The sequence below is a fragment of the Arachis hypogaea genome, chromosome 5 (assembly GCF_003086295.3).
Source record: "Arachis hypogaea cultivar Tifrunner chromosome 5, arahy.Tifrunner.gnm2.J5K5, whole genome shotgun sequence".
NCBI lineage: Eukaryota > Viridiplantae > Streptophyta > Magnoliopsida > Fabales > Fabaceae > Arachis > Arachis hypogaea.
Genome location: NC_092040.1, coordinates 115,966,486 through 115,991,294, shown reverse-complemented (window position 1 = coordinate 115,991,294; position 24,809 = coordinate 115,966,486). Strand labels below are relative to the sequence as shown.

General features: G+C 36.3%; 1 pseudogene; it reads left to right on the top strand.

Moving 5' to 3' along the window:
- Positions 1-10,035: 10,035 nt before the first annotated feature.
- On the top strand, positions 10,036-19,820 carry LOC112729024 (putative lactoylglutathione lyase; annotated as a pseudogene).
- The last annotated feature ends 4,989 nt before the right edge of the window (positions 19,821-24,809 follow it).

Sequence of the window (24,809 nt, the reverse complement as noted above, 5' to 3'; positions counted from 1 at the left end):
CTAGAAAGACTAGCAGGTCATGATTACTATTGCTTTTTGGATGGCTATTCAGGTAACAACCAGATTGCAGTAGATCCCCAGGATCAAGAGAAAACAACATTCACATGTCCATCTGGAGTATTTGCATACAGAAGGATGCCATTTGGTCTGTGTAATGCACCTGCAACTTTTCAAAGATGCATGCTCTCTATTTTCTCTGATATGGTGGAAAAGTTTCTGGAAGTCTTCATGGACGACTTCTCAGTATTCGGAGATTCATTCAGCTCCTGTCTTGACCATCTAGCACTTGTTCTGAAAAGGTGCCAAGAGACTAACCTGGTTTTAAATTGGGAAAAATGTCACTTTATGGTGACTGAAGGAATTGTCCTTGGGCATAAAATTTCGAACAAGGGGATAGAGGTGGATCAAGCTAAGGTAGAGGTAATTGAAAAATTACCACCTCCTACCAATGTTAAAGCAATCAGAAGCTTTCTGGGGCATGCAGAATTTTACAGGAGGTTTATAAAGGATTTTTCAAAAATTGCAAAACCTTTGAGTAATCTGCTAGCTGCTGACACGCCATTTATCTTTGATAAGGAGTGTCTGCAAGCGTTTGAGACTTTGAAAGCTAAGTTGGTCACAGCACCAGTCATCTCTGCACCAGACTGGACATTGCCATTTGAGCTGATGTGTGATGCCAGTGACCATGCCATTGGTGCAGTGTTGGGACAAAGGCATGACAAGCTCCTGCACATCATTTACTATGCCAGCCGTGTTTTAAATGACGCACAGAAGAACAACACAACCACAGAAAAAGAGTTACTTGCAATGGTTTACACCATTGACAAGTTTAGATCTTATTTAGTAGGATCAAAAGTGATTGTGTACACTGATCATGCTGCTCTTAAATATCTACTCACAAAGCAGGATTCAAAACCCAGACTTATAAGATGGGTGTTGCTTCTGCAAGAGTTTGATATAGAAATAAGAGACAGAAAGGGGACAGAGAATCAAGTGGCAGATCACCTGTCCCGGATAGAACCAGTGGAAGGGGCGTCCCTCCCTCTCACTGAGATCTCTGAAAATTTTCCGGATGAGCAACTTTTTGCCATTCAGGAAGCACCATGGTTTGCAGATATAGCAAACTATAAAGCTGTGAGATTCATACCCAAAGAGTACAGTAGGCAGCAATCGAAGAAATTAATTTCGGATGCAAAGTACTACTTGTGGGATGAACCATATCTTTTCAAAATATGTGCAGACGGAATAATCCGTAGATGTGTGCCTAAGGAAGAAGCGCAGAAGATCCTATGGCACTGCCATGGATCACAGTATGGAGGACATTTTGGAAGTGAGCGTACAGCCATAAAAGTCCTCCAATGTGGCTTCTATTGGCCTACTCTCTACAGAGACTCCCGAGAGTTTGTACGTAATTGTGACAGTTGCCAAAGGTCTGGCAATCTGCCTCACGGTTATGCCATGCCTCAACATAGGATCTTGGAGATTGAGTTGTTTGATGTATGGGGTATTGACTTCATAGGGCCTTTCCCACCATCATACTCAAACACTTATATTCTGGTGGCAGTGGATTATGTATCCAAATGGGTGGAGGCCATTGCAACACCCACTAATGATACTAAGACAGTGCTGAAGTTCCTCCAGAAATATATCTTCAGCAGGTTTGGTGTCCCTAGAGTACTAATCAGTGATGGGGGCACTCATTTCTGCAACAAACAGCTTTACTCTGCTATGGTTCGATATGGAATCACCCACAAGGTGGCCACTCCATATCATCCACAGACAAATGGGCAAGCTGAAGTCTCTAACAGAGAACTTAAAAGAATCCTGGAACGGACTGTGATTAACCGTAGAAAGGATTGGGCAAGAAGCTTGGATGATGCTCTGTGGGCATACAAGACAGCATTCAAGACTCCTATAGGGACCTCTCCATACCAGCTTGTGTATGGAAAAGCCTGTCACTTGCCAGTGGAACTGGAACATAAGGCCTACTGGGCAACCAGATTCCTAAACCTTGATGCCAAGTTAGCTGGAGAAAAGAGATTGCTCCAGTTAAATGAGCTAGAGGAATTCAGACTCAATGCTTTCAAAAATGCAAAAATCTACAAAGAGAAAGCAAAAAGATGGCATGACAAGAAATTGTCACCCAGAGTCTTTGAGCCAAGGCAGAAAGTTCTGCTATTCAATTCTAGGCTCAGATTATTCCCCGGGAAATTAAAGTCCCGGTGGAGAGGACCATATGTGATTACAGGTGTGTCACCATATGGATATGTAGAGCTTCATGATAGTGACTCTGACAAGAAGTTCATTGTTAATGGACAAAGGGTCAAGCATTATCTTGAAGGTAATGTTGAGCAAGAATGCTCAAGACTGAGACTTGATTAAAGCTCAGTGTTAGTCCATCTAAAGACAGTAAAGAAGCGCTTGCTGGGAGGCAACCCAGCCACTAACATAGTTTCTTTTGTGCTATTTGGATTATAGAGTAGGAGTTAACATGAAGTATCTTCAAGGTAAAGAATCAATTGCATAAATTCACAGAGTTACAGGAGGATTCAGAGCATAAAATAGCAAAAGGGAGCTCACTGGCAAGAAAATGCCAGTAAATGCTGTTTTGGGCGTTAAACGCCCAAAAAAAGCATCTACTAGGCGTTCAACGCCAGAAATGATAGCCATCTGGGCGTTAAACACTAGAAAGAAGCTCTTTCTGGGCGTTTAACGCCAGATTTGCAGTATCCTGGGCGTTCAGAAAAATGCCCAGTGACAAAGGAGTTTCTGGCGTTCAACGCCAGCTGGAAGCATCAGCTGGGCGTTGAACGCCCAAACCAAGCAGCAACTGGGCGTTAAACGCCCAAAACATGCAGCGTTTGGGCGTTTAATGCCAGGATTATGGAGAGGAGGTATTTTTGTTCCCAACTTGATTTTTTTCAAATTTTCATGTTTCCAACCATATTTTCTTGCATAAACATGTTACAAACCCTCATCTTTTAACTTCAATTTCAAAAATTTTTAATCCTAAACATATTTCTTGATTTTTCTTTAATTTCTTTTCAAATTTTTTCCAAAACTCATCTATCTTTTTTACTTCTTTTCAAATCCTTTAATTTCTTCTCATATCTTTTTTTTTAACTAATCATATCTTTTGAATTTTGAAATTGCCTCTCCCTCTATTCCTCTCTTTTCCTTTCTTTTGCTTGGGGACAAGCAAACCTCTAAGTTTGGTGTAATTTGCCATGATCACTGAGCTAAAACTCATCAAGATCATGGCACCTAAGGGAACAGGAAGAGCAAGGATGTGAACTAAAAGAACTGGAGCGTCAGAAGCTCTCTCTTGAAGGACCAAACACCCCACAGGCTAAAGGAGCATCCACCTCCCAAAGCACAGGTTGTTGAGTTCTAATCTTAGCCTTAACTCTGTGATAATTGTTCTTATTAGGAGTTTACCTTAGAAGTTATACATGAGTAGTAGTAATTAGTATTTTTAGTCTTGATTTTATCTCCAAAGAAGCTATAAATTATTTTTCTCATCATCATTAAACATAAATAAAATAGTAGATTTTTAGAATAAGGAGGCAATATTTTTTTCGAGTTTTTAAGAAGAAAAATTCAAATTATTTATATGTGGTGGCAACACTCTTTGTCTTCTGAATGAATGATTGAACAGTGCATATTTTTTATATTGAATTTTATGAATGTTAAAATTGTTGGCTCTTGAAAGAATGATGAACAAGAGAAATGTTATTGATAATCTGGAAAATCATAAAATTGATTCTTGAAGCAAGAAAAAGCAGTGAATAAAAAGCTTGCAGAAAAAAAAATAGAAAGAAAAAGAAAAAGCAAGCAGAAAAAGCCAATAGCTCTTTAAACCAAGAGGCAAGAGCAAAAAGCCAATAGCCCTTAAAACCAAAAGGCAAGGGTAAAAAGGATCCAAGGCTTTGAGAATCAGTGGATAGGAGGGCCAAAGGAATAAAATCCTGGTCTAAGCGGCTAAATCAAGCTATCCCTAACCATGTGCTTGTGGCATGCAGGTCCAAGTGAAAAGCTTGAGACTGAGTGGTTAAAGTTGTGATCCAAAGAAAAATAAGAGTGTGCTTAAGAACCCTGGACACCTCTAACTGGGGACTCTAGCAAAGCTGAGTCACAATCTGAAAAGGTTCACCCAGTTATGTGTCTGTGGCATTTATGTATCCGGTGGTAATACTGGAAAACAAAGTGCTTAGGGCCACGGCCAAGACTCATAAAAGTAGCTGGGTTCAAGAATCAACATACTTAACTAGGAGAATCAATAACACTATCTGAATTCTAAGTTCCTATAGATGCCAATCATTCTAAAATTCAAAGGATAAAGTGAGATGCCAAAACTGTTCAGAAGCAAAAAGCTACTAGTCCCGCTCATCTAATTTGAATTTAAGCTTCATACATAGACTCTGAGATGATTTTGCCTTTCGATCTTCTTTCTATCCTATTTTATTTATCTAGTTGCTTGAGGACAAGCAACAGTTTAAGTTTGGTGTTGTGATGAGCGGATATTTTATACGCTTTTTGGGGGTAATTTCATGTAGTTTTTAATATATTTTAGTTAGTTTTTAGTATATTTTTATTAGTTTTTAGGCAAAATTCATATTTCTAGACTTTACTATGAGTTTGTGTGCTTTTCTGTGATTTCAGGTATTTTCTGGCTGAAATTGAGGGATCTGAGCAAAAATCTAATTCAGGCTGAAAAAGGACTGCTGATGCTGTTAGATTCTGACCTCCCTGCACTCGAAATAGATTTTTTGGAGCTACAAGAGTCCAATTGACGCGCTTCCAATTGCGTTGGAAAGTCGACATCCAGGGCTTTCCAGCAATATATAATAGTTCATACTTTGCTCAAAGATAGATGACATAAACTGGCGTTGAACGCTAGTTCCATGTTGCAGTTTGGAGTTCAACGCCAGAAACAAGTTACAAGGTGGAGTTGAACGCCCAAAACAAGTTATAACCTGGAGTTCAACTCTAAAAACAGCCCAAGGACGTGGATAGCTCAAAGCTCAGCCCCAGTACACACCAAGTGGGCCCCAGAAGTGGATTTTTGCACTATCTAACTTAGTTTACTCATTCTCTGTAAACCTAGGTTACTAGCTTAGTATTTAAACAACTTTTAGAGGCTTATTCCGCACCTCATGACATTTTAGATCTGAACTTTGTGTTTTTCAGCAGCATGAGTCTCTAAACCCCATTGTTGGGGGTGAGGAGCTCTGCAACGTCTCGATGAATTAATGCAATTATTTCTGTTTTCCATTCAAACACGCTTGTTCCTATCCAAGATATTCATTCGCGCCTCATTGTGAAGGAGGTGATGATCCGTGACACTCATCACCTTCCTCAATTCACGAACGTATGCCTGACAAACACCTCCGTTCTACATCAGATTGAATGAGTATCTCTTAGATTCCTTAATTAGAATCTTCGTGGTATAAGCTAGAATTGATGGCGGCATTCATGAGAATCCGGAAAGTCTAAACCTTGTCCGTGGTATTCCGAGTAGGATTCTGGGATTGGATGGCTGTGATGAGCTTCAAACTCGCGAGTGTTGGGCGTGTGACAGACGCAAAAGAATCAACGGATTCTATTCCGACATGATCGAGAACCGACAAATGATTAGCCGTGCTGTGACAGAGCATTTGGACCGTTTTCACTGAGAGGATGGGAAGTAGCCATTGACAAAGGTGACGCCCTACATACAGCTTGCCATGGAAAGAGCCCAGCGTGTGTGAAGAGAAAAGCTGAAATAAAGCAGTGGTTCAGAAGACAAAGCATCTCCAAAACTCCAACATATTCTCCATTACTGCAAAACAAGTATTATTTAATTCATGCTTTTTATTTACTGCCAATTAAAATCAAGATTTCTTATTATCTGATATTATATCCTGACTAAGAGTTACAAGGTAACCATAGATTGCTTCAAACCAACAATCTCCGTGGGATTCGACCCTTACTCACGTAAGGTATTACTTGGACGACCCAGTGCACTTGCTGGTAGTTGTGCGAAGTTGTGAATAAAAAATAGTAATATTGACATTGACATTGAGATCACAATTTCGTGCACCAATAACCCTAGAAAACTTTAGAAAAATCCTAGCAAATCCTAGAAAACTCTAGAAAAACCCTAGACAACAATAGAAAAATCCTAGAAAATCCTAGAAAAATCTAGAAAATCCTCGAAAAACGCTAAAAAAATCCTAAATACCATAAAAAAAACTCCTAAAAAATCCTAGAAAACCATGAAAAACTCCAGAAAAACCTTGAAAACCTTAGAAAATCCTAGAAAAACCCTAAAAAATCCTAGATAATCCAAGAAAATCCTTGAAAACCCTAGATAACACTAAAAAACCCTAGAAAAACCATAGAAAATCCTAAAATACACTAAAGAACACTAGAAAACTCTAAAAAACCATAGAAAATACTAAAAACCTTAGAAAATCCTAAAAATCTTAGAAAACCCTAAAAACACTAAAAAAACCCTAAAAAAACCTAAGTACCCAAACAAACCCGAAAAAATACCAGAAAACTCAAAAACACCCTAGAAAATCCTAGATAACCCTAGAAAATCTAAGAAAAACCCTAAAAATCCTAGAAAACCCTAGATAACACTAGAAAACCCTAGAAAAACCTTAAAAAACCCCAGAAAAATCCTAGAAAATCCTAAAAAAATCTTAGAAAATTCTAAAAACCCTAGAAAACTCTAGAAGATCCTAGAAAATGCTAGAAGATCCTAGAAAATCCTAGAAAAAGCCTAGGAAACCCTAGGAAACTCTAGAAAATCCTAAAAAACACTAAAAAAACCTAAGAAAACCTTAAAACCCTAAAAAACTCTAGAAAACCCTAGAAAATCATAGATAACCCTAGAAAACCCGAGAAAAGCCCTAGAAAATCCTAGAAAAACCTATAAAACCCTAAAAACCCTAGAAAACCCTAAAACTTCTAGAAAATCTTAGATAACCCTAGAAAACTCTAGAAAAAACTACTAAACCCTAAAAAATCCTAGAAAACCTTAGATAACCCTAAAAAAACCTAAGAAAAACCTAAAAAACCCTAGAAAATCCTAAAAGCCCCTAGAAATTCCTAAAAAACCCTAGAAAATTCTAAAAAACCGTAGAAAACCCTAGATAACCCTAGAAAACTTTAGAAAAACCCTAAAAAATGCTAGAAAATACTAGAAAAATCCTAGAAAATCCTAGAAAACTCTAGAAAAAATAGAAAAACCCTAAAAACGATAAAAATTCCTAGAAAATCCTAAAACCCCTAGAAAACCGTAGAAAAAACCTAGAGAACCCTAGAAAACCCTAGAAAATCCTAAAAAAACCCTAAAAAATCTTAGATAACCCTAGAAAATCATAGAAAACCCTAGATAACCCTAGAAAACCCTAAAAATCCTAGAAAATCCTAAAAAATCCTCGATAATACTAGGAAACCCTAGAAAAACCTAGAAAACCCTAAATAACCTTAGAAAACCTAGAAAATCCTAAAAATCCTAGAAAACCCTAAAAAAACCTAGAAAAACCCTAGAAAACCTAAAAAAAATCTTGGAAAAGATTAGAAAAATCCTAAAAAATACTAGAAAAAACTAGAAAATCCTAGAAAATCTTAAAAACCTTAGAAAACCCTAAAAAAAACCTTGAAAACCCTAGAGAAAACCTAGAAAGCCCTAGAAAATCTTAGAGAACCCTAGAAAACCCTAAATAACCCTAGAAAATCCTAGAAAACTCTAGAAAAATCCTAGAAAACCCTAAAAAATCCTAGAAAACCCTAGAAAATCCTTGATAAACCTAGAAAAGCCTAGAAAAGCCCTAGAAAATCCTAAATAACCCTAGAAAACCCAAGAAAAACCTAGAAAATCTGAAAGAATCTTAAAAACCCTAGAAAACCCTAGAAAATCTTAGAAAACCCTAAAAATCCGTAGAAAAACCATAGATAATCCTAAAAAAGCCTAAAAAATCCAAGAAATCTCTAGAAAACACTAAAAAATCCTAGAAAACCCTAGATAATCCTAGAAAACCCAAGAAAATCCTAAAAAACCCTAGAAAAACTCCTAGAAAACCTTAAAAAATCCTAGAAAATCCTATATAATCCTAGAAAATCCTAGAAAAAACCTAGAAAATTCTAGAAAACCTTGGAAAAACCTTAGAAAATCCTAAAAAAGCCTTAGAAAATCCTTAAAAAATCTTAGAAAATCCTAGAAAACCCTAGATAACCCTAGAAAATCCTTGAAAACCCTAGAAAAACCTATAAAACCCTAGAAAACCCTAAAAAACTCTAGAAAAACCTAATATATCCTAAGAAACTATAGAAAATTCTAAAAATTCTAGAAAACCCTAAAACCCCAAGAAAATCCTAGATAACCCTAGAAAAACCTAGAAAATCCTAGAAAACTCTAAAAAATCCTAGAAAATCTTAGATAACCCTAGAAAACCCTAAAAAATCTTAGAAAATTCTAAAAAATCCTGAAAAACCCTAGAAAATCCTAAAATACCCTAGAAAACCCTAGATAACCCTAGAAAAATTTAGAAAAACCCTAGAAAATCCTAGAAAACACTAAAAAAATCCTAAATAAACACTAGAAAATAATAGAAAAACCCTAGAAAATCCTAGAAAAATCTAGAAAATCCTAGAAAATCCTAAAAATCCTAAAAACTATAAAAAACCATAGAAACCCAAAAAATCTTAAAAAACACTAGAAAACCCTAGAAAAAACCTAGCAAACCCTAGATAACCCTAGGAAAACCCTAAAAACCCTAGAAAACCCTTGATAACCCTAGAAAACCCTTGGATTTCGGTCACCATCAACCACGTTCACGTCAATGCCTAGAAGAATTCCATCGGAGGGTTATTCCCTTCAACAAATAGGGACGATGCCGAGACTTCAGGTTCTGTCCCTTTCAACAAATAACTTTTTAGGTTCGGTCCCTACTTCGTTGTTGTGCGATTCTTTGTCCATTCAAATTGTTAAGCTTGTCTTTAATTTTCTCACGGGAGTTTTCGAGCTGCAAAGTACAAAGAACTACATTAACTTGGGTTGAAGTGAGTCTCTGAATTGGAGCAACTTGGTGGGTTGTTGTTGTTATTCTTGTTCTTGATTATGAAGGTTATAATCTTCTGCCATTTTTATTTTTTTGAATAAGTTTATTGAGATTTTTCGATTTCTTTTCTTTATTCTGTTTAGAAATAAGATTAAGGGGAAGATATGATGATAATAGTGGTGGTAGTGGTAAGGGGTTTGGTGATGGGGTATTTGGAAGAGAGAGAAAATACTAGTTTGGAAATGATGAAAGTGAATATATTTTGAAGGGTAAAATTGAAAAAAAAAATAGTGTTGACAATAGTTTGATCAGAAAATTTGAGAATAAGGATAAAATTGATGCAAATCGAAAAAATTAAAGATAAAATTGAAACAAATTAAAACTTAAGAATATTTTTAAAATTTTTAACAAATTTCAAGAACAAAAAATATACTTTACCTTAAAAATTATACATCTTCAATCCTTGTTTTTAGTCTGTATCTTCAACCTTCTTCCCCCATTTACCCCCAAGTTGCAATGGTAATAAACTAGGCCAATTCTTGCATAAACTTCTTTTGTTATTCTAAAAAGAACCACATCATTGTATTTTACCATGTGGTTTTGTTTTGTACATAGATTGTAGGAGCATGCATTTTACAACTCAAAATTCATGCCAACGATACCCTTTTTTTTTCTAAAAGTTAAAATAATCATCGAATACTAATAAAACTAGTGGTTCAATTTGTCAATATGTTTTTCTTCCTTCTTGAGATTCAACACGTATTGTATACTAACAAAATCACGATGGTAAATAATAAATATGCGCAATTTGGAAATTTAAGACTGAATTTTTATACAAAGGTTTTGCCGAATGAATTGATGAAAGAAAATTAAAACGAGCAGACTCAATGATGTAAATAAAAGCCCAAACTCTATGAAATGCTGTAGTTACAATGGGCTAAAGCCCAATCTAATAAAAGCCCGTTATCAATAATTACTGTCCATGCATGATGCATGGTGGATAGAGCTGTTTGGTTTAGGTAGTCGGGAAGAAGAGAACAAGGCAACCAGCATCATTAGCAATTTGCAGCATTGCCAAATGGCAATGGCAATGGCCATGACCTCATCCTTAATGTTATCAACAACTTGTTCTTTCAGTTTCCCTTCTATCACTATATGCATTTCCTCTTACAACCCTAACCCTTCTAGAAGACTAGCTCTCTTTCACCTTCTTTCTGGTCCTTTTGGTAATTAACCTCCATTCACATCAGCTTTATTATTATTCATTTGATACTTAGAGTTAATTAATTATATTATCACTCTGTTTACATTAACAAAATTGTTATGGCAATTTGTTCAGCTATTCCACAGTTCCAATATCTGTTATTTGGTGTAAAAGGTTCAGAATTATTTAGAGTAGCAGAGGCTAATACAGCAGAGAATCTAATTCAACCAGAGCAAAACTTGTTTGAATGGGTCAAAAATGACAATAGAAGATTCTTACATGTTATGTACCGTGTTGGGGAATTGGATAAGACTATAAAGTATGCTACCTATGATGCTTCAGTTGCCCTAAATTAATGCAATTATTATACTATATTCTTGAATCTTGATTACATTTTTGGAATGTGTATATATATTTAGGTTTTACACTAAGTGCCTTGGCATGAAGCTATTGAGAAAACGTGATATACCTGAAGAAAGATACACAAATCCTTTTCTTAGATATGGCCCTGAAGATTCCAATTTTACAGTTGAGCTTACCTACAGTGAGTTTAGATGTGCAAGATACAAACTTTTGTTTAGCATAAAATAATTTGTGCTTCTCATGTTTCTTGTTTTTATTTCTTGATCATTGCAGATTATGGAGTGGACAAGTATGACATTGGAAATGGTTTGGTCATTTGGGTGTTGTAGTTGAAGATGTAAGCTCCTATTATAGAACAATTAGAAAACAAAGCATGATTGTTGATATTGTAGAACTAAGCAACATCAACTTAAAACTCAAATAGAGTCTCCAATTGAACACATTGGTGCATTAAGAACCAATTTATATTTTTCATGAACATTAGTTACCAGCTTATCTAATATCACCAGCCAATTAATCAATGTGTGTTGTTATCTTCAAACTATGAAATTCTCACAGGAAGTTAAAAACTAAATGGTTTTTTTTAAGAGTGGTTTTTGGTACATTTCCTTTTATTGATGCTCAATTTTCATGTATGCTACATGTCTCTATCAAATTTCTGACTTAAATTATGATGATTATTGTCCTTAGTCCAATTTCTAGGCTGCCAAGGCAGTTGATCTGATAAAAGCAAAAGGTGGAAAGGTTATCAAGGAACCAGGGCCTGTCAAAGGTGGCAGCACAGTAACTTCTTTCATCCAAGATCCTGATGGTTATGAATTTGAGCTCTTGGAAAGAGGACTTACTTCCGAACCCCTATGCTAAGTGTCACTTCGTGTAGGTGATCTTGACCGTGCCATAGTCTTCTATTAGAAAGTGAGTGTTTTCTACTCCTGTTAGGATGAAAATGTGAAAGGTTCTTTCATAAAGTGAATTCCATCTTTCTTTCATGTATTAATATTTTTCCTTGCTTTTATGGATTTCTAAAGGCTATTGGCATGCAACTTCTGCATAGGAAAGACAATCCTGAGCACAAGGTAAACTTATGCTGGTGGTAATTATTAATATCATGCGCAAGTTGGCTTGTTTGGTTTCTGTTTTCATTTTCAGTAACCTTTGCTTATTAGATTTTGTGAAGAAAAAAAGTAAAAACAAAAAATATGATTTTATCGATTTTTAGCTATCAATTGTCATTGATTCTAATTGGTTTACAGAATACAGTTGCCACAATGGGGTATGGTCCTGAAGATAAGAACACTGTTCTAGAACTTACATATATCTACGGAATCACTAATTATGACAAAGGAAATGGCTGTGGACAGGTAGATACTATTTATTATCCATTTTTGAAAGTGGTTTTATTGATTTTTGTGTTGTTCTCCATGTCTATTTTCTATATTTTACTATTAGAATGCAACTCATTTATGTGTTTGCACAGATTGCAATAGGCACAAATAATGTGTATAAGAGTGCAGAAGCAATCAAACTGTGTGGAGGCAAGATTATCTGTGAACCTGGGCCGCTACCAGGTATCAACACCAAGATAGCAGTTTGCTTGGACCCTGATGGTTGGAAATTGGTATGTATAACCTTTCCATCTATTTGATTATATGGGATTTATTATGTGCTTCTTCTAAGACTTCAACCAGGTCAACTATGTTGATGAATTCATGGGTGGTTTGTGTATGATATGTAATTAGAGAGGAATGAATCATATGTGAAATAACGTGAGAAATACTAGGCAAATATATTTTGTTTTAAACACCATGCCGACTCACACTATCCACGGTTGAACGGGGTGAGTCGGATGACTTGCGATGCAAGATATGTACACCTAACATAACTCAAAATACTATTTACACTACTGCTTTTTCTCTATACCTATTGATACGCGAAAAAAAATTAAGAATTCTCACATAATTACTACCGGCAAGTATACCGGGTCGCATCAAGTAATAAAACTCACTTAGAGTGAGGTCGATCCCACGAGGATTAATGGATTAAGCAATCGATAGTTAATTGATTATTCTAGTTAGACAAGCACAATTGGGATGATAAACAACAAGGAATGTAAATGACAGGAAATTAAATAAAAACAATAAAATGCAAGGAAAGTAAATGACAAGAAACTAAAGTGCTGAAAATTAAAGTGCAAGAATGTAAATTGCAAGAAAATAAAATGCTAGAAAGTAAATGACAGAAAGTAAAGATGGAAAACACAAGGGATTGGAGATGTTGATTCCTCATGAATCAATGGGTCTCACTCCTTCTCAATCATGTAAGATAGATCCATGGCAGATTATGAGTAATTAAATCCCAATCTCTTGGTGATTTAATTTCTCTTAACATAATCAATTGCCACTCTCGTGATCTAATTGGTCATGAGAAGAGGTGAAGTTCAATTTCTAATCCAAAAGCCACACAACCCTCAAGACCTCAATTCAAAGTGGTTACATCTCACATACCAACCAAGAATGTATTGATCAAGAGGATTATGAGAGAAGAGCCTCAATCTGAATTCCATGATCCCTTTCTCAAGGCTCACATGTAATTCAAGTAGATCCTATCTCCCTCTCGATAGTAATTGGATCTATGAAGCACAAAGACTCTCTCTTAGATAAACAAACATGATTTCTAATCTCATACTACATAAATCCAAAGACACCAATATTAGAGTGGTTACATGTCACATACCAACTCTAAATCAAGAATCAACTTCATTAAGCCAAGAGAGTTCAAACAGAACCTTATGATCCCTTTCTCGAGGCTAACATTAAGGTTCTAATAGATCCAAGGATCTTTGAAGAACAAAACTCTCTTGCAAGGATTCTAGTAGATATCCAAGTATGAAAATAGAATGAAGAAGAGAAGAAGAGATAAACATTAATTCAATCAAAATTGAAACAGAGCTCCTTTCCCAAATGCAAAGGGAATTAAGTGGTCATTGCTCTCAAATAAAAATCAAATTGCATGAAATTAAAGTGCAAAAAATTAAAGATGAAGATTAAGAATTCAAAACTGAAAATTAAAGAATTCATAAATGAGAATTACAAACTAAGGAAGAAAGAAGAGAAAAGGGAGAAGAGTGTGTGAGGGGAGGGGTCCAAAGACCCACTCCCAATGAAGTGTGCCAATGAAGTGTGTGTGTGTGATCTCCTTCCGTATTCAGCCCTTCAATTCTATGAAACTAAGGCCTTTATATAGGCTTTCCTAATTTACAAATTGAAATGAAATTAAAAGTAAATTACAATCAAATAAAAATTAACTATTCTAGATAATTCTTGTGGCCTTGATTGGTTGAGATTTATGGGCTTTGTTCCTGTTGGATTCATAGCTCCTGAATGGAGTTGCTGGCCTTTGAGGAAAACAGAGAAAACAGAAAGAACAGAGAGCTTGTTCACATCAATTATGGCCCATTGAGCACGTTGTTGGCAAACACGCCTATGCAACAGCAAGTTAGCAACGTGCATGTAGTTTTCCTGGGCTGGGGGTTTGGTGATGGGCGTTGCTGGCCCAAGTTATTGCCAAACATGTGACTCTCTTCTTCTTGAACTCAGCTTTTGATGCTTAAAGTTGCCTATGGTTTGAGCTTCAATTTCATGCTTCACTATAGACTATTATACATCGTTGGAAAGCTCTGAATTTCAGCTTTCCAATGCAACTAGAAGCATCTCAATTGGATCTCTGTAGATTAGGTTATACTTCATTGAAAGTGACAAGGTAAGGCTGCCAGGGTTGCCGGCGTTTTTGACAAACACGCATTCACATTCTCAAGTTGGCAACGTGGGTTACCTTCTAAGGCTGCTAAGCTTCGCAGGCATTGCTAGCAAACACGCCTTCACCTTCCTCAAGTTGGCAACGTGGGTTATGCCTCCCAGAGAGCCAAATTTTAGCAAGGGCGTTGCCAACTTGGATTCCAAGTTGCCAACGTGTTTAGTTTCTGAGGTTCCAAATGAAGCCAGCTTTTGAAGCTTCAAAAGTATATCAAACCCATCCTATGATATATCGTTGGAAAGCTCTGGATGTCTACTTTCTAATGCCATTAAGAGTGCATCATTTTAAGCTCTAGAGTTCAAGATATACTCCATGGAAGATGAAGAGATCAGCTGGCCTTACTACAGGTTGATACCATGTTCATCTATGCACTTTCGGGCCAAGTTTCTCCCTCAAATTTAGTGTCCATCATATAGTGCTATATATGCATAGAAATCTCTCGATTCCTACTTTCCAATGCCACTAGAATCACCTCATTTGGAGTTTTGTAGCTTAAGTTATTCTCATTTAAAGGAAGAAAGGTCATGCTATCAAGAAGCTCAAGTTGTTGTCAAACACTCCTTCATTCCCTCACGTTAGCAACGTGTTCACCCCTATCTCCTTGCACCAAGCTTGCTTGCTTCATCATTGGCCTTCATTGATCAAACAAAATGCATCAAAGTATTGCCATAATCACAAGATAATGCATCATTCATAGCATCAAACAATTCTTTGCATAAATCTCATGAAAATGCACAAAATCAACCATGTTTGATTGAATCAAGACAAGCATGAATTTCTCATCCAAGCACTTACTTATTGCTTAAGAAAATGAATGAAACCAACCTAAAAGCATACAAAAAATGGCTAGTAAAACTAGCCAAGATACCCTGGCATCACAACACCAAACTTAAATCTTGCTTGTCCCTAAGCAAGAAAAGAACTATGCACAAAGAATTCTCTTAATTGGAATGTATTGAAGAATTGCTCATGATGCCTTAGTGGGTGAAGTGAATAAGTGACAGTGGGGTGAACTCTAATTTGTATGCTCATGCAAGGATTTCAGTGCTCATTAGTCCTCACATTTTGGAAGTCTTAGATCTTAGGAATTTTATTCAAATGATATTATGGAAGTCTCTTTAAAGATTATCACCTTTGAAGCAGCACTTATGTTTCTAGCATTTTTCTTTTCTTTTTGGATCTTGGCCTTGACTCTAGGTGTCATGTCTCAAAGCGGCTCTTTAAGATAAGCTTTCAATCAATACTCCCAAACCAGTTGGTTTAAGGTATTAGGTGTTGAAGCACCCCTTAGGATTTACTTGCTCAAGCCTCTCTCTTTGACACAAATCCACCACAAGCATTTAACTAGGACAATAACTCTTTGAGTTCTTGTTTCTTTCTTTTTCTTTCTAGTAATTGATGCTCAGAGGCTTGGGCTTGTTCTTTGTTTTTCTTTTTCTTTTGTTACTGCTTCTTGGATCAATAGATGTTTGAGAAATTCCATAATACTTCTCTAAACTTTATTTCCTATCTATGAGCTCCCATGCAAGTTTTCACAAACATGCAACCTCAATACACAATCATACAATAAGAACCACCACCTCTCTTAATCTTTTGCTTGCCCCAAGATTTACAAAATTCTTCAACATTTTCCTTTCAAAAGAGTGATTTCTTTGTTGCATTCTTATAGATATTGGGTGTAAGTAAAATTCAAGATGATAATCATGACATCATAGCAATATGTTACAAATCCGCAATCAAGCTATGCTTATTCACAACACACATGCATACAAAGAAAATAGAAGACAATCATGCAATTGAATACATAGAACAAATAAGAGAAAAAAGAACTTTACCACATTGTAGTTCATCTTCACTGTTGTTGTCATTTTCCTCCTATTCTTCCCCTTTCCTCAACACCAAACTTAGAATGATTGCTTATCCTTAAGCATAAATAAAACAGTAGTGATGGGTTTATGATGGGTAATGAGTGTCTTAAACAATAAAATGTGAGTAATGCATGTAGTTAAGCAAGCAAAATTAAGAAAAATACAATAAAGGCACAAGAAAGAGAACAGAGACGATATGATTGCATGACTAAGTGGTGTGTATGATACTCTGCATGGAAAATGAGTGGCACACCAAACTTAGTGTGACACGTTCACTTGGAATTGATGCAAGTATCTAGTAAAGATTGGAAACAAGCTTTGTTGCATAGCAACACCAAACTTAGAATGCAATCATATGTCAATTTATTTGAAATAAAACTAAGCAAAGGAAACTGTTGTATGTTAATAACACAATCACCAAGAGAAATAAATTGTCACGAGTAAGAGTTTCTTAGTGAGGAATTAACACAAACAGTTGGGGACAATAAAAGAAAGTATTAAAAGCAAAGAAATGACTAAAACAAAGAGAAAGAAAAAGTGTCTAATCTAGGTAATCAACCACCGGTAGATTGTTAATCACAATTAATCCCCGGCAACGGCACCAAAAACTTGATACAGGAAAAAAAATTAAGAATTCTCACGTAATTACTACCGGCAAGTATACCGGGTCGCATCAAGTAATAAAACTCACTTAGAGTGAGGTCGATCCCACGAGGATTAATGGATTAAGTAATCAATAGTTAATTGATTATTCTAGTTAGACAAGCACAATTGCGATGATAAACAACAAGGAATGTAAATCACAGGAAATTAAATAAAAACAATAAAATACAAGGAAAGTAAATGACAAGAAACTAAAGTGCTGAAAATTAAAGTGCAAGAATGTAAATTGCAAGAAAATAAAATGCTAGAAAGTAAATGACAGAAAGTAAAGATGGAAAACACAAGGGATTGGAGATGTTGATTCCTCATGAATCAATGGGTCTCACTCCTTCTCAATCATGTAAGATAGATCCATGGCAGATTATGAGTAATTAAATCCCAATCTCTTGGTGATTTAATTTCTCTTAACATAATCAATTGCCACTCTCGTGATCTAATTGGTCATGAGAAGAGGTGAAGTTCAATTTCTAATCCAAAAGCCACACAACCCTCAAGACCTCAATTCAAAGTGGTTACATCTCACATACCAACCAAGAATGTATTGATCAAGAGGATTATGAGAGAAGAGCCTCAATCTGAATTCCATGATCCCTTTCTCAAGGCTCACATGTAATTCAAGTAGATCCAATCCCCCTCTCGATAGTAATTGGATCTATGAAGCACAAAGACTCTCTCTTAGATAAACAAACATGATTTCTAATCTCATACTACATAAATCCAAAGACCCCAATATTAGAGTGATTACATGTCACATACCAACTCTAAATCAAGAATCAACTTCATTAAGCCAAGAGAGCTCAAACAGAACCTTATGATCCCTCTCTCGAGGCTCACATTAAGGTTCTAATAGATCCAAGGATCTTTGAAGAACAAAACTCTCTTGCAAGGATTCTAGTAGATATCCAAGTATGAAAATAGAATGAAGAAGAGAAGAAGAGATAAACATTAATTCAATCAAAATTGAAACAGAGCTCCTTTCCCAAATGCAGAGGGAATTAAGTGGTCATTGCTCTCAAATAAAAATCAAATTGCATGAAATTAAAGTGCAAAAAATTAAAGATGAAGATTAAGAATTCAAAACTGAAAATTAAAGAATTCATAAATGAGAATTACAAACTAAGGAAGAAAGAAGAGAAAAGGGAGAAGATTGTGTGAGGGGAGGGGTCCGAAGACCCACTCCCAATGAAGTGTGCCAATGAAGTGTGTGTGAGTGATCTCCTTCCGTATTCAGCCTTTCAATTCTATGAAACTAAGGCCTTTATATAGGCTTTCCTAATTTACAAATTGAAATGAAATTAAAAGTAAATTACAATCAAATGAAAATTAACTATTCTAGATGATTCTTGTGGCCTTGATTGGTTGATATTTCTGGGGTTTGTTCCTGTTGGATTCATAGCTCCTGAATGGAGTTGCTGGCCTTTGAGAAAAATAGAAAAAACAGAGAGAACAAAGAGCTTGTTCACATCAATTCTGGCCCATTGAGCACGTTGCTGGCAAACACGCCTATGCAACAACAAGTTAGCAACATGCATGTAGTTTTCCTGGGCTGGGGGTTTGGTGATGGGCGTTGCTGGCCCAAGTTATTGCCAAACACGTGACTTTCTTCTTCTTGAACTCAGCTTTTGATGCTTAAAGTTGCCTATGGTTTGAGCTTTAATTTCATGCTTCACTATAGACTATTATACATCGTTGAAAAGCTCTGAATTTCAGCTTTCCAACGCAACTAGAAGCACCTCAATTGGATCTTTGTAGCTCAAGTTAAACTTCATTGAAAGTGACAAGGTTAGGCTGCCAGGGTTACCGGCGTTTTTGACAAACACGCCTTCACATTCTCAATTTGGCAACGTGGGTTACCTTCTAAGGCTGCTATGCTTCGCAGGCGTTGCTAGCAAACACGCCTTCACCTTCCCCAGGTTGGCAACATGGGTTATGCCTCCCAGGGAGCCAAATTTTAGCAAGGGCGTTGCCAACTTGGATTCCAAGTTGCCAACGTGTTTAGTTTCTGAAGTTCCAAATGAAGCTAGCTTTTGAAGCTTCAAAAGTATGTCAAACCCATCCTATGATATATCGTTGGAAAGCTCTGAATGTCTATTTTCCAATGCCGTTAAGAGTGCATCATTTAAAGCTCTAGAGTTCAAGATATACTCCATGGAAGATGAAGAGGTCAGCTGGCCTTACTATAGGTTGATACCATGTTCATCTATGCACTTTCGGGCCAAGTTTCTCCCTCAAATTTAGTGTCCACAATGTAGTGCCATATATGCTTGGAAAGCTCTTTATTCCTACTTTCTAATGCCACTAGAATCACCTCATTTGGAGTTTTGTAGCTTATGTTATTTTCATTTAAAGGAAGCAAGGTCATGCTGTCAAGAAGCTCAAGTTGTTGTCAAACACTCCTTCATTCCCTCACGTTAGCAACGTGTTCACCCCTGCCTCCTTGCACCAAGCTTGCTTGCTTCATCATTGGCCTTCATTGATCAAATAAAATACATCAAAGTATTGCCATAATCACAAGATAATGCATCATTCATAGCATCAAACAATTCTTTGTATAAATCTGATGAAAATGCACAAAATCAACCATGTTTGATTGAATCAAGACAAGCATGAATTTCTCATCCAAGCACTTACTTATTGCCTAAGAAAATGCATGAAACCAACCTAAAGCATACAAAAAATGGCTAGTAAAACTAGCCAAGATGCCCTGGCATCACCTATCATCTGAGTTCTCCTTTCATTTATACCCGAGACTTTGGCATAGAATGATACCATCTTATTGTATTTTAAAGTTTGACTTGTGTATTACTTATGCAGGCTTTTGTTGATAATGCTGATTTCCTGAAGGAATTAGAGTGACAATGTAACGGTTCTAGATCCTATGCCTCTTCATTGAAATCATTGTACTCTATCAATGTCCTTGGCGAAATCTTACAGTTATTCTATCAAATGTACATCTTTATAAGCATCTCACAAAGTAAAAGTAAAAGTAAAAGAGAAGTAGAAAAAGCAATCCTATATCAGCCATTTTATTTTTTCTTATTTTCTGTTTATATTTATGCCGCTTTGGCACGACAATTCAACATATACTGAATCCCATCAAGCCAGAACTGTTTGTCTCTTTTACTCTCACATTCAAACTCTATTATCCTTTCTGCAGTTTTAATTCCGAAATATGCCCTCTTTTCTATTAAGTCTTCTTTCTCTCTTCCCGGCCAAGCTTGGACATCTCTGCAGACTCCGGTGACTATACCTGCGATTTTATAGGCCATACCTTAAAGCATTGGTTTTCAGATTGTGGGAAAGAATAGTTATGAATGAAACTTTGAGCTTACATTTCTTCTTTTTGGTGAATGTTCCTACCATGTGCTTGCTCTTCATTTTTACTATAACCTGTTGTAATTTTGTTAGAACATTCCATGTAACTATTTAATTGGAGATATCAACAAAATCAGTGGTTATGATTATCTCCTATGCCTATTATTTTTTGGTGTATTTTTGAGTGTCTTCTAGCAATTACCTGTAAATTTGAATTCATATTGAAAGATACTTGCTTCCAGTGAAGATCTCCTGCATTTGACATTCAGAAAGAAAGGGATACTTTGTGTTATAAATATAAACTTCTATGTGCATTTGCCATTTGTTTTAATTTACTTCAATTGCTATAAATATTTTAAGGATACCTTTTCTTGTACGCTTTAGAAGCTCCCCTCCTTCGAAAACAGAGGGATTTTTAGGATTTTTCTAGGATTTTCTAGATTTTTCTAAGGTTTTCTAGGATTTTTCTATTGTTTTCTAGAGTTTTCAAGTGTTTTTCTAAAGTTTTCTAGGGTTATCTAAAGTTTTCTAGGGATTTGTAGGGTTTTCTAAGGTTTTTCTAGTGTTTTTTAGGATTTTTAGAATTTTCTAGGGTTTTCTAGGATTATCTAGGGTTTTCTAGGATTTTTTAGGATTTTTCTTGGATTTTCTAGGGTTTTCTAGGGTTTGTTAGGTACTTAGGTTTTTTTAGGATCTTCTAGGGTTTTTCTAAAGTTTTCTAGGGTTATCTAGGGTTTTTTAGGGTTTTTTAAAGTTTTCTAGGGTTTTCCAGGATTCTTTAGGGTTTTTTAGGAGTTTTCTAGTATTTTTTAGGATTTTTTAGGGTATTTTTTAGGGTTTTGCACTACGTGAGAGATCCTTGGTTTAATACCCACCTATAACATATCTTTATAACATATACATATATAGGATGTAAGTTAGTTACACTCAATTTCCAATCCTCTAATTTGTCATATTTTGACATAGTTTATTCGTAAGGTATTCAAACTATTTTAATTTATTCCAATTTAGCCTCTTAAATTTTATTGTTTAAATTTGAAATATTTGATTTTTAATCATAATTTTAATTTGATCTTTAAATATAAAGAAATATTGTTAAACTAATAAACTATTAACAAAAATAAAAAATCTAAAGATTTCAAACTAATACATGAGTGACAAACCCCCCCCCCCAAAAAAAATACCCCAACGACTATGACATCCCATTTTCTCTTTGCTTACCCAACAATACCCACTACTTTCAAATCTCCAATATTCTTCTTCCACAACCCCTCAGTCTCCCGCCCTGTCATAGACCAGAACGGCAGCCACTTCTTTCTCCAGCATCCCTCTGATCTCTTCATTGTACACCGTTACTATTGCTGTTGAGGCTGCAACCTTTGAGGTCGATGCCGATCTGCTCACTTCTCCTCTCTTCGCTGCTGTTGTGCTCTCTACTCTGTACTCCCTCTCTAACCTTTTGCTTTCTCTACGCACACCGCCGCTATTCTATCCACTAGCAGCCTCCGCCGCCGCCTGCAAACTCTGCTGCCAGCACTGCAACGAATGTCTCCTTACTTCAGAAAATTAGGTATGCGTTGATGTGCGGAAAACGATCCGACACAAAACTCACCGGCAAGTGTACCGGGTCGCATCAAGTAATAAAACTCACGGGAGTGAGGTCGATCCCACAGGGATTGAAGGATTGAGCAACTTTAGTTTAGTGGTTGAATTAGTCAAGCAAACAAGTGTTGATTGTGTGAAATTGTGTTGACAGGAATTAAATTGCATAGAATGTAAATGGGAGTGGGTGATTTGCAGGAAATTAAAGGGAACAAAAAGAAAAAGAGCTGAATCTTAAAGTGCAAGTAATGTAAATTATAGAAACTTAAAGTGCAAGAAATATAAATGACTTGAAAAATAAAAAGGGGAATGGGAATTGGATCTGCAGGAATTAAACAAGGAAAAGCAAAACTCAACAGAATGAAGAGTAGTTGATGGAATTAGTTGAACCGGATCTCAAAACTAAAAGGAAAATAAGCTTGGTATAGTAATTAAACAAGGAAATTAAAATGGAAACTAATAGATCTCAGGACCCAAGAGACTAGATAACTAAGTCTAGATCTCAATGCCTTCCTAGATCCAGATTTAGAGAGCAAATGCCAAATTAAAGAAGAAAGCAATGTAGAAATGTAAATCCAAGTTCAATTTCCAGAAATTGCAGTAAGGAAAACAGAGAGATCTCAAGGTGAGATTGAGACAGAATTTCCTCAATTCTTCAACACCCAAGACTCAAGACAAGTGTAGATGAAATTGAAAACAAGAAAACTAAGAGGAAGAGAATTCAATTCTCCTTCCCCAAGACTCAGAATCTCCAAATAGCTCAAAATTCAAAAGCTCTCTACTGTGAATACTATGAAAATTCTTAAAGAAAACTCTAAAAAGAAAAGCTCCCCTAAAACTTCAAATCCTAAGCTATTTATACACTTTCTTCAAATGATCATTAAGCCTTGAAGTGGGCCTTTAGTCTTGATGGAATTGGGTTGACAATAGCCTCTGATGATTGCTCTTGGTGTTGGGAAGAAATCCATTTGTGAACCGGGCCATGAACCATTCACGTTTGAGTCAACGTTTGAGGCAAACGTTGACTCAACGTCCCTTGTGTAAAATTATGCAGCTAGGCCAAGATGCTGTCATCCACGTTTGGCTCAACGTTTGAGGTCAAACGTGAGCTCAAACGTGGACCTCCCCATGCTCCCTTTTTGGCCAACGTTTGGCCCAACGTTTGAGGCAAACGTTGGCGCAAACGTGGCTCATCTAACCCATCAATCAAGGGTGCTCTTCCATGCTCTTTCTTGCCAAAATGTAGCCAACGTTTGACCTCACGTTTGAGGCAAACGTTGGCTCAAACGTTGCTGTGCCCAGGAGTGCCATTTCTCTTCTTTTTGGCGCCAACGTTTGACTTCACGTTTGAGGCAAACGTTGGCACAAACATTGGCTCCTTCCTTTGCTTCTTCTTCAGCCAACGTTTGCCTCAACGTTTGAGGCAAACGTTGGCGCAAACGTTGGCGACATCTAGGGGTGTTCTTCAGCTGCTTCTCACGTTTGAGTTAACGTTTGAGGCAAACGTTAGCTCAAACGTTGATCCCTCTTTTCAAGCCCATTCTTGCAACCTTCTTCCAAGCTTTATTCCACCTATCATCAATCAACAATTGCATCAAAGCTATGCTATAATCTTGAGAGTTCTTCTTCTTCTTGATATATAAGCAATTATTGCACAAAAACTCATGAAAATGCATCAATTCATCCATGGTTGATTGAATCTAAGGAAACATGAAATTCCACCCAAATGGCTTACTTGTGGCTCAAGAAAGTGCATAAAACCAAGTAAAAACTAATGAAAAAGGCTTGTGAAACTAGCCTAAGATGACTTGTCATCACAACACCAAACTTAAATCTTGCTTGTCCCCAAGCAAGTAGTAAAACATAAGAAAAATTACTAGAAGCAGAGAAGTGTATAAGCCCTTTTATTGGAAGACATTGAATACTGGTAAATGGGGTTTTCATGCATGGTATCTTAGGGATTTTTATTCTGTGGCTGAGGCATCAACATTCCTCTGGATCTTTACTTGAATCACACAAAAAATGAGATTTGTTATTGCTTGGTCCTTAGTTTTTTTTTTTTCTTGTTCTCTTTCTTTGCTGAGGCTTAATGTTATGTGGTAAGGCGACTTTTTAGAGTAAGCTTTCAGCCAGCATTCCCGCCCCAGTTGGTTCAAGATGCTAGGTGTTGAAACACCCCTATGGGCTTACTTGCTCAAGCCTCTCCTTAGCACACACACATCACAGGCATTTAGCTTGTTTTGTTCATCTTTGTTTATTCTTTGGAAATTGATGCCCAGCACCTCTTTGGGTTACTAAATGCTTTGTCTCAAAGTAGCTCTTGATGGTGGACTTTCGGTTGGCAATCCCAAGTTAGTTAACCCAAGTTACCGGGTGATGAAGCACCCCTTAGAACCTAGTTATCCAAGCTTATCTTTGTACAAAAAGCATCACAGGCATATATCCAAATATCAAGCTATTGATGCCCAGCCTTGTTTATTTCTTTTTGCTTCTTTTTCTTGCATTTTCTTTCTTTTATTTTGGACCTTTTTCTTTTGTCAAGTCTCATGAAATGTAACTCAAGTTCATATCACAAAGTCATGTCAACATTCAGCTTTATTTATAAATCAACCAATGAACCAGCACATACCACCACATAACCTTATTTTGTCTCATATCATGCTAGACTTTTACTCTTTCTCTATTTCATAGTTATTTCTCTTTTATTCAAGCATGAGGAACAAAGCATATAATTCAAATAGATGAAAATGAATCAAGCACTTAAACTAGCAAGCCAAAACAGCATGAAACAAACAAACAGTAAATAAATCTAATAGAACACTAATCAACAGGGGGACATTTGCACTTTCAAATAGCATAATTGAGCTAAAGTTAGTGAGAGAACAATACAACCTCTTGGAGTCCATTTGTTTTCTCTGTGTCATCATC